The sequence below is a fragment of the Rattus norvegicus genome, chromosome 3, assembly GCF_021556685.1.
Source record: "Rattus norvegicus strain SHRSP/BbbUtx chromosome 3, alternate assembly SHRSP_T2T, whole genome shotgun sequence".
NCBI classification, from domain to species: domain Eukaryota; kingdom Metazoa; phylum Chordata; class Mammalia; order Rodentia; family Muridae; genus Rattus; species Rattus norvegicus.
The window spans coordinates 150,332,505-150,350,255 of NC_141536.1; the positions used below are offsets into that span (position 1 = coordinate 150,332,505).

Below are 17,751 nucleotides of genomic sequence, written 5' to 3' on the forward strand. Positions count from 1 at the left end.
TCCTCCTCTCAATCTGGCCACAGCAGTCCTGCCATCGTAGGTAACTTAGTTCCTTTTTCCAAGTACCAGGATTAAATAGGATAACTGCTTGGTAATGATAATGGGTTTTTTAAAACAGAATCTTCTATAAAGAAATGAGTAACTGAAGGTAATTGAGTTGAGCAGTCTTACAATCTACAGGCTACTTGAAGGAAACAGGAGAGCCCAGTGGAAGAGGGAGGTGACAGAGGGAGAGAAGAGTGGAATGAGAGGTGTCAGAACCTGGAAAGGGATCTTGAAGAGGATCTGTGACCTTTCCAAATAAGAGGAAGCATAACACAGCAAAGACAGGGTTTCTGAGTCCTGCAGGGAATTGGTTCAGAGAACAGGAGTAAAAAAGGAAGGTAGCACCACGGGAGCTATGAGTCAATCTTCTGCAAGGAACAGCAGGTTGGAAGGACATGGGAACAACTGTTGACTACGAATGACCTAATAGTTACAGGTCCTGAGATCTAACAATGAACAGAGCATGTTCAGGGAAGTCTGATCTGCTAACACATGCGGGCATAAAGAAACATGGTACAGAGTTTAGAAAATGTTATTATACAACAAGGAATGAGCTCTTAATCAGGTGGTACAGAAGCATAAAGTGTAAGTGATATCTTTTAACAGAGTACCAAGGATACAATAAAGGTGGCCTGGTATAGATATATTAAGATAAAGAGAATAGCAGAGACTGTGACCTGGCTGTAATGCAAACCCGTAGACTGTGTAGACTATATGAATGGAAGAAAGGCACTGAGAGAGCTATAAAGGACTGGAACATTCATGGAGGGCATCCTTGGTCTTAATGAAGAAGAGTTGAGATCTTATCCTAAAGAGTAACTAGAATCAAGGACAGATTTTAAACAGTAGAGTGACTTTATTTTCATGTTTCAGAAAGTTGATTTTGATCACCTCAGTCAAGGAGTCACCAGCGGTTCCAGTGCTGACCCAAGACTCCCAGCAGGGTAGAAGAATACTGAAGTAGAAAGGACATGGTCCTAACATTGAGGCCATCCTAGTATGAGGGAAATTCTTTGCTGCAAACTAGTTTAGCACCACAGTTGTCAAACTGTAAGATAAATGAGTGTGACCCAAGGTCATGGACACCACAACTCTCAAGGAATCTAGGATGGGACCTGAGACAGATATTTCTAATGTGTGCAGAATCCACCCTTGGAGGTGAGCTGCTATTTCCTTTTAATATGAGTTCATTGAAGTTTTTAGAAGGGCAATAAATAGGCGTGTTTGGTGGTATAGCATAGGGAAATTGATAACAGATGCACTAGTAGCCATGAGTTTTCCAGCTCAGAGTTTCCTTAGGGTGTCAGAATCTACTGGGAGACTACTGGAAGCCTGGCATGCTACTATCTTCTGTATGGCACAAGGAAGAGGGGAGGGAACAGAAGAAGATGAGGCAAGAGTGTTCCTAGCACGTCCTTGGAGAGTGCAAATGGATCTGCCAACATGTGTGATGAGCTCGTTCACGCATCAGCCTGCTCTGAGGGTATCATGAAAGCTGACATAAATCTCTGGTGGGCTGCCAAAGGCCTGATTCCCAGGCTCGTTGATTGGCATAAAAGCTCAACACAAGATTCAAAACACATGCTTACAAGGGTGCAATCCACTTGGAGAGCAATTTGGCAATATGTATCAAGAGTTACAAGAAGTACTCACTCCATTCAACCCTATAATTGTGTGTGTGTGTGTGTGGGGGTGTGGGTGTGGGTGTGGGTGTGTGGTTGTCCAACATAGAAAACACGTTACCCAGAGGAAGAAAAAAGTCATCTATGACATTGAATGGATACTTGACAGCTAGGACAGCTATATATCTAACTCTTACAGTATTTTAACACTGTGTGTTTGAAGATTGCTTTGCCTAGATACTGTTTTAATAAATTAAGCCAATAAATTAACACCAAAGACATTCATTTGCCTCAAAGATCCTCAGGTGGTATTAGAAACAGGGTTTGAATTCAGGTTAATCTGATTTGAAGGTCATTTTTTTTTATCATGATATGATTGCTACCGTAAGTCTGTGGTTCATCATACTGGTATCTGAAATATGGGAAAACAATACAGGAATGGAAAAGTAAATTAGAAAATGCACACTCAATGGACAATTATGCAGTCATTAAAAAAAGATAAGCTGTTTGCATGGTGCTTTAAAGGCATCGTGATTGTGATAAAATGCTTAATGAAAAATTACAATAACAAATTTTATGTAATTATTGTTAGTAAAAATGTATGCATATTAATAAAGATAAAACACAAAGCAAAACAATTGTGGGGGAAAATTATAGGTGCTTTTCTCTAATATCAAAATTTTCTATAATATAGTTATAAAGATTATCTGAGGGAGGCGAAGATTCCAGAGTGAGGGTGCAGTTGAGGAGGACACAGAACAGGATGCTCACACAAGGTCTTTCAGACATCCTGGGATGTCTACCTATGCTTATCTTCCTGAGGTTCAGGCATGGTGAGTGTGGATGATTTGCTCAAGGGTAGGCTTTTCTCCTTCTAGCCTCTTCAGGAAGGCATCTATAGCCCCACCTCCTTCTTCCACATGTACGTGAGACATGTAAGCTTCAGTACTGCAGGCAGAGAGCACACTGACGCAGAAGGCAAAAGAGGACGAAAGGGAGTGAGTGTCACCTCTAGCTAATGACATGTCTGTAAGACTTGACATTGCCAAGGTCATGGGATCACGAATAGCCTGGGAGACAAGTCTCTAGGCAGGCCTATGAGGATCCTCTAGGTAGGTAAACTCAGGTCAAAAGACCCATCTTAACTGAGGGCAGCAGCATTCCAGGGCTCCCAGGCTGAAGCAAAAGGAGAGAGCCAGCTGGGCAACTCCGCCCTTGACACTGTGCTTTCTGACTGTGCACCCAGTGTGACCAGCCACCATGGGCTCCTGAGGCTATAATTTTCCTGGTGAGGTGGACTGGATCATTAAACTGTGACTCAAATCCCTTCAACCCTTTAGATAAAATAGTTCCAGTATTTTATCACATTAGCAGGAAAAGCCACCACTGTATTGTCTAATGCTGGGAATGATGTGTTGTTTTCCTACATCAGTTCTTATGAAGCAGAGCTCAAAAGGCTCCAAAAAGAGCAGAGGCACACTGTATTAGGAAGGAGAACAGCAAACGGAGAAGGGATTTCATGGACTCTATTCTCATTTTCTGTCTTCCTCGGGCATCTCAGGCAATCTCAATCATATCCTACCAGGGTCAAAGGGTAATCTCGATATCTGGAAACTGGGCAGAAGACGCCCCAATGTGTCCTGAGTGGTCCTTTGTAGGTGGTCACAGAAACACAGCTGGTCTTGACATGCTCTTTGTACCTCCACATACAGGCTTGGATCCTGCTGTGAATTGCCTGATTCCCAAGAACCACAGCCTGTTGCCCAATTGGGTTTTAATGCCTCTGACCTCATTGTCTCTCCATGTTGATTATAATTGCAATTCTAATCGTAAGGTAGGAGTGACTTTGATCCTGACATGTATAGATCTTGTTTCGCTGTATTACTTATTGGAGCCCAAAGTAGGCTACAGTGCTGGTGGTTTTACCAGAACTTCATATCTGTCTCGTTTTCCTGATCCATAATTCTAAGGTCCCTCAGGGTATTATGAAAAAGTCCATAAAGATTATAACTATTGCAAAAAAGTACTTGAAAATGAAATATGCTTAGACTAGAAAAGATACATACAAATTATTATAAGAACAGATGCACAAGGCTGGAGTAATGGCTCAGTGGATCTCAGAGGATATAGGTTCAATGTCCAGCACTGGCATGATAGCTTACAGTTGTCTCTAACTCCAGGTCCGGAAGAGCAGATATCCTCCTCTGGCCTCTGTAGTCACCAGACACACATGTTGCACAGACACACAGGATGGCAAAGCTCCAGTATGCACAGGGCAGTGGTATTGTGTACCTTTAATCCAGTGCTTGGGAGGTAGAGGCAGGAGGATCTCTGTGAGTTCAAAGCCAACTTGGTTTACTTGAATGAGTTCTAAGACAGAAAGGACTACATAGAGAAACTCTGTCTCAACAAGCAAACAATAAACAACGACAACAATAAAACCCCACTGGTATTATTTTATAAAATATTAAAATTAAGACAAAACAATACAAAAAAACAAGCAAACAAACAGATTCTGTGAGACAGACTGATAACTTTCAAGTTTCACCTAGACACATACTAATGCTCTGAAAGAAGGCTGCATCCTGATTGCTGACCTGACTTGACTAGAAATAACCACTTCAGGTGTCTTGACATGAGGAAACAAGTTCAGAGGCCCCACCAAGTTTCTATGAAGAACATTCCCTTTTAGGTTAGGGAAGACGAGGACACATTTATGCCATTTTTGCATCTGCTGTTAGGAAATAACAAACTGAAAGTTAAGTTTTAAAACAAGGAGCAATCTATGCCGTAGTCTTCTAACCTTGAGCTTATAGATTTCTAACCCTATCTGGACACATTGTTCTACTCTCCTCCCTTAGATCCATTTCTATTGAACACGGAGAGCTATTATTTTGAGCACAGTTCTGCAATCAATGGGAGGCATGTGAGTGTTTCTGCCCACTGCCTGCCGACAAATCTATAAGAGGAGGGAAGGAAGAAAGGCAAGGGGTCAGACTCCCCTCGCCAGCTGTTTAAAGAGAAGTTCACTCTTATGTCTCCCCAGTTCTGTTCTACATTCTAGAAAGATCAATCGACACATCCCCAAATCAAGTGATTACAAAGTAAGATGGGGCCTATGTTGTCAGAGAGCCATTAGAGGAGATAAAGTGGATCACACAGAAATGGAAGTATGCTGGACAGAGTGAAAAGTGGAGACATGATCAGCAAAATATCAGAGACGCTGATGTCCAGAAAGAAAATAATCTGTTTATAACTGGCTGGTGTGCGAAGAAGTATGCATAGGAGTAACTTTCTACTAGTCCCTGCCTATCAGGATGCAATGTTGCAAACATTCTCAGACAATAGATTACTTTAAAACATATTAAGCACTCAGGGCTGGGGAGATGGCTCAGTCTGTATCTCATATGGAGGCTCGTAGCTACTATGCAGGGTCCTAAATGCAGATTTTAGCACCCATTTCTATGCATATATAATACATATACATATACATATATACATACATATATATATATATATATATATATATATATATATATATATATATATGCAGTTCCTTATGTGGTACTAGCACTAGAGTAGTTGAAGCTGTTGGGCCAGCCAGTGTAGCCCATGAGTGAGCTCCAGGTTCAGTAAGAAACAGTGTGAAAATGCAAACAAACCCCTTGGTGGAGAGTGGTAGAGAACGCCTACCATCATCCTGTGGTCTCCTCGCGTGCCTTGCATACCTGAACACGCATGTGCACACAGAGATGTGAACGTACACATCAAACAATCCTATAGCAGACTGGGTTCAAATTTGAAATGCGGATTGGGTCATCAAGCAAGCATTAATGAGTGTCCATGGGTAATAGCTGCCGCTCTAAGATTTGGAATACGGTTATACATGAAGACTCATAGGTTTAGCAAGTACGTGGCTAAGGAACTGAGTTGTGTGGGTGAAGTACCAACTTGTGGGTCACTGGGGTGTCATGCATTTCATTAGAGATTATTGCAGAGTCTGAGATGGTGTCCCCTGAGTTTTCATAGGGTCCTGTCTACTTCAAAGGTCGTGTCTATATGACTCTCACTGCGTTGTACCCACCCAAAGAAATATTATCATAATCCTTATGAGTTAAAACATTTGTACTTGATGGGTCCCTCGTACCACATAAGGAACTGCATGCATATATATATATATATATACATATATATATATGTATATGTATATGTATATGTATATATGCACAGCACTTACAATGCAGAGACACAAATAAATATGTGATAATTATAAATTGTGTGTGGCAATTTATGTAGAAATGAGACGCGATGCTAGAGAACAATGGAATGTGGGGAAAGTACATTTTAGAGCGATGATCGGGCACCTTTCTAAGAGGGTAGAAGGTATACAGTAAAATGAGTCACCCAAGAAAGAGCAGGCACATGGGCTTTCTGGCAAATGAAGACCTCTATATACAATGAACCTGAGGCAGGAAAAACACAGCACTTGGGAGATCACAAGAGAAGGCCATGGAGACTGGAGGGAAATGAGAGCCAAGAAACACAATTCTTTCTGGTCAAAGTTAGCCGTTCGGGTTTTATGTGAAACACACACCTCTATAAGTAAGGTAATAAAACTATGTGGGATAGTAAAGCAAACCTAAATATAGATAAATTTAATATTGTAAAGATGTCAATTACACACATATAGTTTTACACAGTCAATGCAATTCTAATCAAAATGGTAGCAGATGTTTTTCATTAAATTTGATGAGTGGATTCTAAAATGAAAGCCCCGGGGGCAAGAATAACCAAGATATATCTGAAGCATGAGGCAGAGAGGTGGGCTTTATTGGAGATCCAGATTAAATGTGGCACTATAATAATTATGGCCATGTGTGGTTGTTATGGAGGCCTGTGGAAGAAGGAAATCAGGGAAAAATGAAAACATATCAGAATTTGTGAATTAGCTGATAAAGCAACGGAAAGGAAGGGCTTACTGGTACAACTTGGCCAAAGAATCTATCCCACACTGGAAAAAGTACACCGAATATTCCATCTGTATCACACGTAAAAATAACTGCAAATAGATCAAACACATATACTTCAGGACCAAAATGTACAAATATTAGTAGAGCTATAAGTAATTGTTCTTTTTTGACTTGGGTTAAAGATGGGTTTGTTAGGAACGGAAGAGTTCTTGCCAAAATCAGGCAAAGACTGAAACATTTATAATAAAAGACTTTGGTTTTCAAAAGATACATTACAAGGGTTAAAACTAGCAAGCTATGCATATAGGTAAGAGGACAGCTATCAAAATACGTTCTCCAGTATAGCATATAGCAGGGGGAAGGACAGTACAAACTAATCAAAAGCCAAGCAGATGGCAAGGGTGGAAACCTCTCAGGGAAGGGACGATGGATGAACAAGGTGAGGAGATTCAGCCTTACTCATGATCTGTGTATGATCTTGGCCATAAACGGGAAGATACTAAGTAGTGTCATTTGATACTTACGTGGCCAAGAGGAGCCTGACAATAGAGCAAAGAGAGACAGGGTCTTAAAAAAAAATCATCACAGTTCTTGTATTTTGCTTTCAGTGATGTAAACGGATTAAAGAAGTTTGGAAAATTGTTTGGCTTTGTTATGGGGGTGGAACTTGTGGAGGGGATATTATAGTAAAAGTTCATGTACTATAACACATTACCCATTTTCTAGATATACCCTCAGGGGGAAACACACACATGGATAATTAGGAGGTATATATAATGGTGCTCTTGTCAGTATCAGGGACTGAGCCTGGGACCTTGTGAATACGGGGCAGATGCTTTAGCATTGAGCTCATTACATTAGGCCATGAACTCACTCTGGAGCCCATGCATATACCTTCAACTTCTGATTCTTCTGCCTCATTAACCCCAGAGCTGAGATTTCAGATTTCATGTCACCTGACCTGAATGGATGGTGTTCATTTCAGCACGCTGCTCGAAATGACATCCTGGGAGGAATCCCCAGCGTGTTAAAGATACATGTTGGTAAAACAAGCAATGGAATATTATACAGCAGTTAAGATGGTGAACTACAACTGCATTCACCAATAGGGAGTCAGGGTAAGACTATAATCTAGAATGAAAATGCTCCAGAAGATTAAGTAGAAACATATAAATTACAAAACTATATAAGATGTGGAGGAATTATGTACATGATTCAGAATACTGGAGGCGGAAGGAGAACGAGTTGAAAGATTTAAGTAAATGCATGTACTTCTGTAGATAACAAGTAGATAAAATTCCAGATGTCTAATAAGTAAGGTACTGTTCAAGAATAAATGGATGAAGATGGAAATCACACAATGAATGGAAAAGAGGGCCACACACATAGCAATAAGGAAAGGCTTTCATGAAACTAGGAGTAAGATTCATCTTGCTTTTGGCACTTAAGTGTTAACCCTGGGCCTGCCGGACCCTTAGAGTACAACTTCCTAATTAATAAGGGTGAAAACTGAGACCTAACCTGGGAAAGGGTTGATTCAAACCCATCCATGTTTTGCCAACAGCAAATACAAAGTGAATATTACCTTCCAGCTGAATTTTCAGTAAAAGACTCATGTTAAGAACGTGCCTGGGACAAGATGACCATGGGAGTAGTAGGCACCTTTATGACAATTGGAAGGACTTTGAAGGGTCCCGGTGATAAAGTCCAAGGTCAGCCTCCAAAGGGACACACCCACTGGTTGAGCCAATACTCTCTCCCAGTTGAAACCGGAAGGAAGGAAGTAGATCAAAGTTCGGTGCCAATTGTAATGGAATTACTTCTTCCTTGTTAGTTAAGAGTACAGCCAAAAGTAATGAAGAGAAAAGAGCCCACTGGGTTGGGGTTGGAGATGAAAAGCCACCAGCGATTTCCTAAACAAAGACAGAGATAAGCTAGAATCGATGCTGATTTAAATTCCGGCCTCCAGGGCTCGGAGCTTCCACCTGTCCGGACAGGAAACGAAAACTTACAGCTCCTCTTACTTATGTGCTAAACACCAAAGGGCTCTGACCAAAACAAACAAACCAGGCAGCTGGTTAAAAGCTACACATTCACGCTGCACTGGCCAGCCTGGCGGAATTCCACAAGCGTGACGAGGTAAAACATCACACATGAAAAGGAAACAACCTGTGACGTTTAAAGAGCTTCTCGGCAACTTGAATACCGCCTCTGGGCAGTGTATTGAAAGGACGTGGTCACCAGAGGAAGGGCTCCCTACTAGCCATGTGACTGTGTACAGGACGGTCCCCTACAAAGGCTCTGAGCCATGCAGTGCATCAAAACGCAATTCCATAGAAAAAGCATAAAGGAGCCCGTGCTGGCAAATACAGAGGCTAACTTTATGGTCGTTCTTCATCTCTCCTCGACGTCTTTTCTTTTTTTAAATCCGAAATTTTCCCTCAGTAAATTTCTAACTGGTATTATGACAAGGAGTCCAGGTGTAAACAACTGGGAGCCCCTTGAGAAGACAGAGCAGTTCTCTCAAGAGGTCAGTGTCCTCTCCACAGTGACCTGGAGCGATTCTGAGGAGGGAGCTGAGAAGCTCAGGATTGTGTAAGAGAAAATACTTGACATAGACACTGCACACACACACACACACACACACACACACACACACACACACACACACGCACACACACACGCACACACGCACACACGCACGCACATACACACACGCGCGCACACACACTCCAACACTCAGACACAAATGCACTTGCATTCCTATGTCCTGGCACCTACTGTTTACAGCTGACCTCAATGGCTGCTCTCTTCTCTGAACCACCTATTGCCAAGGGAATGATTTTCTGTCCTTTAGTTAACACACGCTATGCGTCCGATGATGTCTTCCATTGTGTCCCCTGGCTGCATCACAAATATCTATTATGCTGTAATAGAAGAAAAAAGAACACCCAAGGCAAATATATAGACACCCTTGATATGCTGTGGAGGGAGTAACAGGCTTCTATAATGGACCCACTTACATAAATGCAACTTACAAGGGAACTTTCCCTTCCTCCCTCCCTCCCTTCCTTTTTCCCTTCCTTCCCTCCTGAGTGTCAGAAATCTGCCTTTTTCAACCAGAGCTGTTCCTAGTAAGACACCTGCCATTCTCCCTTTCATCCTCAGATACCCTGCTCTGTCTATGGCATCTACTCAGAGATGCCGATATTTTTAACACCTCATTGTCTCTGAAATCCTATGACGAGTGAATGGTGAGCTAAGGGCACAGGAAAAAAAAAAAAAAAAAAGAATGGCTTCTAGGTACCTCGGAGCCCTGGCTTTTAAGATTTAAGGAAGGCCTCTGGGCAAATATTAAGTGTTATTTACATGTATATCTTTTGTAATCTAACAAGCGCAACAAAAACCAAAACAGACAAACAAACAAAACTAAAAACAAAACAGTAGAGCCAACTTCTGCTCTCTAGGAGGTGGGGGAGAATCCTAAATGAAGTCTGTGGTAGGCTACTGTATCCGAATTGTAAATGGATGTTGATGCAAACATGAGACACACAGGATGTCTCCCCAAGTGTCTGCCATTACCCCATACCCTATTCATGTGGTAATCCTGAGGGAAAGAGACCAACTAGGGTTTCTCAAATTTAAACCTTAAAATTACATCTAGCTGTGAGTAAGCCATAAGCTGGCTCAGGTGTCTGCTCTGAAGGGGATGGAGCATAGTCCAGTAAGACCGACTATGGAGTGAGCCAGGGTCCGGCTAGGTTTACTTAGCAGGTCCCTCATAGGACAGCTAGGCTTCCTTCTTTGCATTGGGCTTCTTTACCACAGGCAAGTGAATACTCTCAGATCATGTAGCTAGAAACGTCCATTAGAAACCCTTAGTTATTTGGACTGCAACGAAGACCATCCTGATAGCCACCCATTTCTCTATCTCATCATTTATTTACCTATATTTTCAATGGCCTAAGATGTGATTTTTTTTTAAAAGGGGGGCTCCTTTCTTAGGACAGTTTTAGTTAAAGTGAAGTTGAGGAGTGAATTTCTCAATGGGTAATACTACTCTTTAACCAGAATAAAGACTACTAGATTACTCAGACAAAATTTCTTCATACCTCATGTTAAAATCTATACATTCATTTAAGGAATATTTGTTGAGTACATATTATGCACAAGCTATTGTTTTTGGTCTCCAAGACATAGTTGTTAGCCTTCCTTCTAAGACAATCTCCTCTACAGTTACCCTTCTCTCCCCATTTCCCGTCCCCCCTCTCTATGTGTTCAAGGCCTCTACTCCTCTCTCTCTCTCTCTCTCTCTCTCTCTCTCTCTCTCTCTCTCTCTCTCTCTCTCTCTCTGTGTGTGTGTGTGTGTGTGCACACGCTCACGTGCCTATCTATCTGTCTGTCTGTCTGTTTGTCTGTCTGTCTGTCACTACTCCCTTCCTAACTCCCCTTCCAGTGCCCCAAATAAACTCTATACTATACCCATTGTGTGGCTGGTACCTCGGGGGAAGGGATATTTCAGCATGGGCCCGCAGAGGCACCCCCTTCCACCTCACTATGCCATGCCTCTACCAAATATATCCCTGGCTTCATTCTTTCTTTTGATAAAACACAACAACAGTAATAAGGAGCAGGGAATGGCCTGCATTAGTCATGTCAAGTCTAAAGGTTGACAGGGAACCAGAGAGCTGGTGTTGAAGTTCAAGTCTAAAGGTCTGAGGGTTGAATCCCTATTCCTCAAGAAAGATCACCGTTCTCTCTACTCAAGCCTTCATCTGACTGTTTGTGGCCCCATTCATATTATATGCCAATATACTTTGTGAACCATACACTTCTCTAACTGATCTCATTCTAAAACACCCCCACAAGAGCATTGTAACCACACATCTGGACATTGTGATCTAGCCAAGATAACACAAAAAAAATCCAACTCACAAGGCCATCATGGTGCTAACAGTCCAACAGCTCAGATAAGGCTGTAGAACAGTATGTAAACAAATCGAATACGGTCTCTAAAAAGGCATTAAAGAAAGCAAGTGGCTAAAAGCAGAAACTGGAGGGACCAGTCTGGGATGAAGTGACCTAAAATGCAGACAAGGACAAGGGACAAGATGAGCATGAAAAAAGTGTCAGTGTACTGAGAGTGGGGTATGGATTGGGTACAGACAATCCAGGCATCTGATGGTGCTCAGAATAGCCTAGGAGGACATGGGGCCACGTGGTCTGACCTGGGGCTATTTAGGCAGGAGGAATGATGGAACTTTCTGGCGGATTCTTTGTACAGCATCTGGGATAATAGATAACTCACATTTCTGGCATGAACAATTTAAAGGAATCAAGAGGTTTCTTTTTCTAGTTACCAGCCAGGCTTAACATACCCCATAGTGGTCTGCATTATGAAAATTTTGTATCCTAATTAACATAGATCTGGCTTAAATTATTCAAATTCGGGCTTATGGTTATATTAGTCGTGATTCAGCTGATCCCTTCCTACCTCCTGTCCATCTGGAAGGTATCACATCTTCCCTACCGTGCCTCTGTGGACCACAGATATGAGAGCTCAGTGTTGATGCCATGAAGCTAAAGGGCAGGGGGTAGTATATGCATTCATGCAGATCTGGTAGCCTACTCTTTAAGCACTTAACCCCCAACTTCCACAGAACTGGCCACCTCTCTCTCCATCAGTCCTGCTATTTGCTCCCGTCCTGTTCAAAACTCCCCTGCCTCAGGACTCACAGAGGCCTGCTCGCATTGCATTTCCTTAGCATGTTGCTTACTGGGCCCCCTGATTCCTGTTCAGATTGAATCCAGCCATCTGTGTGCTGGAAAAATATTGACAATTCTCCGACCTATCATACCTTTGCAAGACGCTCCCACACAAGAATGCTGTCTTGTTTTACTGAGGCAAAGTCTGTGTTTTATTTAACTCTGAATGCTGGGTACCTAGAATAGCTTGCAAGATAAATGTCAATCAACTCTAGTATAATCAAGACACCCATTCCTGCCTCATTAGGGTCTTCTCATTCCCTTTAAGCTTCTCAGATTTACACACTGTAATTAGAAACTTGGTGATTTTGACTGCTAAACAGAAAGGCTTACTGGAAAGCTTCATATGTCTGAATTTTAAATATTTTCACACTTCGTTAACCCAGTTGCAAATGTAACATCTTCTGGCCCAATTCCCTCACACGGTGTGAATTTTATTTTGGGGCAGAGATGAGCACAATTAATTGAACTGAAACACAGATTGATTACTATTTTTCATGAACTCTGAGCAGCTTGTCTCTCAATGATTTTATTGAAGAACTTTGAGACAATTGCCTGACAGGTTTTTGCCCTCAGGTACCTGTTTCTGGCTGGAAGTGCCAGTTGGCTCTTGCCATGGTCTGAGTTTGAGGAGTAATAGTTGTCCCTAAAACGTGAATCAGGTGGAAGGTGCTATAGTGTCCTTCTTCCACATCTAAGCCCTAATTGATGAACCTTGGAATCTCATTCAGACATTAAAATAAAACCGTGTGAATAGCAAGATTTTTATACTGTTGGTAAAAATACTAGGTTCTTTGAAGCCCATTGAAAATGGGCATTGCTTAGCGCATGGCCAATTCCTCCATGTGATGACCGTCATGCTTTCCTTAGGCAGGTATTTCCAGATGAACAGCTAATTCCCTCACAACCTCCTCCACCTCCTTCTTAAGATCCAACTGGGGAAACTTTAGAATGTGTTTTAGAACAGAACTTTCTATGCTGTAATATACGCATGAATCATTGTGGGATCTTGGTAACACATGATCTTATTCCATGGTTCTGGAGCCTGAAATTTGGCACCTCTAGCATGTGATTCCATGTCGTGCTGATGATACTGGTGTCTGGATCATTACCTGTCACTCAGGAGGGGAATAAATCACAGGCATGCACTTTTCATCGTCCATAGAAGGAAAAATACCCAGGGATCTGAGGCTAGGAACTCACTCATCTGAACTTCTTATTGCTGCTGCTGAGAAATCTGAATTCTTCCTCCCCTCCTGATTCCTCTCTCCCCTCTATCCTTGTCTCTCTCCTACCTAGGGTTAGGGGGTGAAGCCCCGCATGAGGGTGAGGATAAAGGGGAGGGCAAAGAAGAATCCGCAAAGTAGCACAGGCTAGCCACAGGCCTCCTGTTTGTCAGACATGTCAGTCACTCCCACTGCAGGGCTTTTGCACCGCTGAGTTTCTTTGTGTCTTCACTGCTTTGCTTTTCCAGACTCTGTTCAGGTTAACAGCAAACTAACTGCACCAGGGTTTATAACCTTTGCTTTGCCTGTTGACGTGGATCTATTTATGCCTCAGTTCTTACACAGTTGAAGCCTAAGACAGTTTGACACTTTCAGATTATAAAGTGGGGACCAAAGTTCAGAGACAGAATGGTACTTAATCAAAGCCACTTAGATTTGGGAGTTGGGGTACAAGACTAAGGATAAATCCAGAGGTTGTCGTGAGATGTAGATTAAAAGGGGAGGAAATTTTATTTTAACACTGCTTGGATCCACTCTGTTCAAGATACATGGTTTGAAAAGTGGAAAAATAGTCTCTCTCTCTCTCTCCCTCTCTCCCTCTCTCCCTCTGTCTGTCTGTCTGTCTGTCTCTGTGTGTGTCTACATGTGCTCACATGTGCATGTACACACATACTTTGGCTTTGTAGAGTCAAAGTTGAAGTGTATATAGAAAGGCATGAACAGTCCAATTTTTCCTTCCATTTGTGTCATCCTAAATTTCTCTGTAACAAAATATTGTTTTTGAGGCTAGAAGACAATGCTTTGTAATTTATGGGTTCCTCTCTGGAAATTATAGTGAGATCCTAATTTTACAAAGCAAATTGGTTTTATCTAATTAAATTTGCAATTTGCACCATAAACACATTTTGTAATAGTGTCTCTAAAAGCAAGGACCCCTATTTACTCTCTGGGGCAAGGCTGGCTTGAGCTCATAGTGGAAGGGATACAACCTCTCTTCGCTCAAGAGGGCCTACTCTTTGCTCCGTTGTAAAATATTTGCTACAAAGCAGTGTTTTCTAGAAAATAACGTCTCAGGTTTTAATGCCCATCTGACTCTACCAAAGATCCAGTTAAACTGGAGATTCTGACTCTCCAGTTTATTGATGGGGCCTAACATGTTGTATCTCTGAAGGTCCCAAGTGATACAAGCCAATGGCCGACTCTGTGTTATATCAGAGGCTGCATCTGAACTCAGGAAACATGGATATGGATATTTTCCTGTCTGTATGACCCATTGGCACATCACATTGCTATTCCTCAACTTCTTTATTTTTTATGCAAAGTTAACAACAATAACAACAACAACATTATTATTATTATTATTATTATTATTATTATTATTATTATTATTATACTTTTTACAATTGAGAAGCCTGCAGTCCTAAGATTGATGTAGCACAGCCCACATATCAGGTAATGAGCTAAACTTGGATTCTGATCTAGGTACCTGACCTGTAATTCAACATTCTCACAATGCTTGGGCCCCATTAGCTTGTGTCATGTATCATCACAGTCATGGTTACACACAGAATACAATAGACTAAATATATGAACTCCTAGATTCATTCACAGATTCCCCCCCCCCCCCAAAAAAAAAGGTTTGGCTTGTTCCCAAAAGGCTCATGGTAATCTCAGTCAACTTCAGTCTTATGGCTCTGGTTCTCTATAATCATAACCCGAGGAGAAGCCAAGAAGTTATTTAGAAATATTTCCACAGAGCCATTTCAAAGAGTCCATCATGGAAATGGAATCAAGTCTTTGAGACTCCACAAGGTGGCTGGTTCACAACTAAGTAAGACAGGTAAGCTGTTCCACCTCGTTCTCTTCTTTGTGTCTAGTGCACCAGAGTGTACCTCACACAGATGCTACAAGTTCAGGAGTTATTACTCAACATATCTAATTCACAGAAGGTGTTTCTGCCACCTTCTCCAACCATCTAGTTCCTTATTCTAATTACAAAATGGCAAAGCATTGATTTGCTAGTCCAGTACAATAGGTAGCCCTGTAATACAGAAATTGATGCTGCTCTTGGGAAAGAAGTCTATGTAGAGATGTAGGCATAGGTCCAAGACAGTAGAACCTAGTAGTTTCCAAAATAAAGTCAGTGCAAATACAGAGCCTTTTCATGAGCAAGCCACCATCATTTCTAATGAGAAAAATGGGGCACTTGTCATGAGCTATTCATAAAGCTAAATCCATTCAATTTCAGGCTCATTTATTCTGAAATGATATCCTTTTGTATTTTGGAATTATATCTTTTTAAATTAAATGTTAATAAGAGATGGTAAAATAGCTTATGTTGGTTCCTAAAATCTTTTCAATGTTCCTGGTCCATGAATTCTAAACCCATATACTTCTAGAATGGAGGAATTTCCTATGATAATACTAACGCTTTCTAAATCACAGATCTTTCCCCTTTCTGTATAAAGAACAGGCTGCTATGCATAATAAATTTCTCTCTGTGTCTCCTTCTGTCAATCTTTGCCTGTCTGTCTGTCTCTTCCTCTGCCTCTCCCTCTCTCTCTCTTCCCCTCTCTTCCTCCCCCTCCACTCTCTCTTTCTCTGATTGTAGTCTCTACGATGAAAAGCACACAACTGTGAATTACTATGAATCAATATGATTCTTGTTTCTCTTTCTTCCTAGACAATGTTGGACAATATCCTTAGCCAAGTGTGCCAAGATGAATTCTTCTCCTCTTAAGACAAACACAGGAAGAAAGATTTTTCTCTGTGGCCCATGAAGGTTCACAGATAATAGGGTGCTTGTATTCCTCCTTCCAAGTGCTAACCCCGAGGACAGCATCAAGCTACCTGCACTTTCTAAAATAAAGATGTAAATAAAGATGTTTGGCAGATCTGTGGAGGCCAGGTTTCCAACGAGACAAGATATTTCCTATTGTACATGGTGATTATCTGCTTCAGAGACCCCTGAAGACCACCCATGTCTCTAGAAAGCTCTTGACCTCACTAGACCAATCCTGATTCTTCACTATAAAATACTTTATAATGCCCCCAGCTTCCTTCCTAAGCCCACCCTCTGTAGGTGAGTGTTTCTGCATGGATGCTTAGTGATAAAATCTTTGTTGAGGGGTGGGGAGGATTATTAACTACCAGATGGCTAATGATATAATATACTTTGGGCACAGAGCAAGTTACAACTCAGGAATCTTCTACCTTTGAAACAAAGAATAACCCAAGGTCTGATCTATATAGGGTGATTCACCATGAGCATTTCTCAGATAAACTTATAAGCCAGGGCTCATGTTTCAGCCCGAAAATCCCTGGGCTTTTTGTCTCTTTAGATGTGCTATGGTCTGGAGCAATGATTGGAGCCTTCATTGTTCAGATAAGACATCAGGTCTAAAGAGAGGAGGGACCTGACAAGGGGACTCTGAGACTACAGACAGGCTTATCAGATATAAGGCCATACATAGCTTTTTAAACGTCAGCACCTATGCCTCTCATCTGTGTCACTCTTTTTTTTCTACTCTGTCCAGTATTAGATGCTCAAAGTGTCAGAGAACACAGCAATGAAAAAAATATGAGTCTCATTTCCACACTGATCCTAGACTCCAGTATCAGCCTGTATGAAGATAGTTTTGTCCTGCAATGGCCTTCTATAAAGCTTAGTTTAGAATCTTCAGGTGTTTGTTAGGTAGATGTGTTACTCCTGAATATGGTCTGTTCCATGTCTAATATGATAAAGCTTTGCTGATAAGTGGTAAGTGTTATGAACGACCAGGCAGCTTGCGATACAATAGGCTTCTGGCACAGAACCCTTGAAACAGAATAACTATAGGATTTTCTCCAAAACCCAAGGTCTGATACACACATGCACATGCATGCACACACATGGACACACATATGCACACACGTACACACACACACACAGCAGTTTAAAATCCTCCCCACCCATCAGCAAAACTTTATCATCTTAGACATGGGATAGAACATGTTCAGGAGGAACTCACCCACCAAGGAAGGAATGGAAGATATGTATACATATATACAAACATTCATACATACATACATACATACATACATACATACATACATACATACATTATTAATATAATATAGGGG

General features: G+C 41.5%; 1 protein-coding gene across 16 annotated transcripts in view; it reads right to left on the reverse strand.

Moving 5' to 3' along the window:
- The window catches only part of Ptprt (protein tyrosine phosphatase, receptor type, T), a 1,095,890-nt gene that overhangs the window by 349,362 nt on the left and 728,777 nt on the right, over positions 1-17,751 (reverse strand).